Raw genomic sequence first — 1,356 nt, forward strand, 5'->3', positions numbered from 1 at the left:
ACCCTCGGACCATCAACGATCCTTCGCTTACCTGTTCTTGTTGTTTTTCATTCCTTCCACATCCTTCCTTCCCGACCCAAAATATTTTGTAAAATCTTAGAAAATAAACCACTCTACGTCTAACCGCAAACTGAAACGGTCATAGTTCTCTGCTCCGCAAAATCACGTCCGAACGTGATCGAAAGAACGAAACGTGAACGAAAGAAAATCTTTCGAAAAAGTTAACTCGTGCAAGTGCGATTTTCTTGAAATGTGCATACGGTTGGCGTCGGCTTCCGTTGAAGGTGAGGTACGCCATCGCAAGTGGTAACGTGTGTGCGAAAGTTAGCGTCGTGTCGGTCAGTGACCTTAGTACACCATCGCTGTTAGAAAATTTGGGCGCGTAAAGTTGGCGTCGGTTGTCAGTTAGCAGATTAGAGGACAGTTGGATAAATTAGTGTATCGCGCGGATAAATAAAGAAAATTTTGAAAATGCCACCGGAAAGCAAAATAAAAAAAATATTAAAGGTGTATAAAGACCGAGTTTCGTGGATAGAAGCGTTTGTAGAATTCGTAGACAATTACAACAATTCCGTGCATCGTGGAGAATTGCAGAGTCAATTACAAGCTTTAGAGGAAACAAAGCGATCGTATGAGGATGCAAGAGAAAAATTGTTATTTGAAGATGAAGAAATTGACGGGATACTGATGCAGAATGAAAGAAAGGAGTTCTACAAAAAATATCATAAAGTGAGAGGATTCATTATGGATTTGCAAAGAACCGATGAAAGTGCGCATCCGATTGCGAATAGTACAATGGCAAACACAACGTCCGCGAGTGTGAAAATGCATTTACCGAAACTAGAACTGCCAACGTTCGATGGAAATATTACCAAGTGGGTGACATGCAAGGACCGTTTTGTGTCATTAGTGCATGATTTACCAGAGCTACCTGAGGTGGCAAAACTTCAGTACCTGTTAGCGTCACTGAAGGGAGAAGCTGCACTGCAGTTCGAGCATGTACCACTTGAGGAGAAAAGCTATATGCCAACGTGGGAGACCCTGCTGCAGAGATACGACGACAACAAGATACTGCGGAGAGAATACTTCAAGGCACTGATTCAGCTGGAACCAATGAATGCTGGAAAATCGGCTGAATTGACCAGGGTTGTGAATGAGACAAGACGGCTAGTTCAAGGAATGAAACGGCTAGACGAACCCATACAACACTGGAACACGCCACTCACGACACTGGTAACGTATAAGCTTGATAAGACCACATTAATGTCCTGGGAAAATTTTGCAGTGGAAAACCTGACCGACTGCTACGAGCATTGTTGGAGTTCTGCGAAAAACGGATTCGTGTGTTGAACAGCA

The sequence above is a fragment of the Anopheles stephensi genome (assembly GCF_013141755.1).
Source record: "Anopheles stephensi strain Indian chromosome Y unlocalized genomic scaffold, UCI_ANSTEP_V1.0 chrY27, whole genome shotgun sequence".
Lineage (NCBI taxonomy): Eukaryota > Metazoa > Arthropoda > Insecta > Diptera > Culicidae > Anopheles > Anopheles stephensi.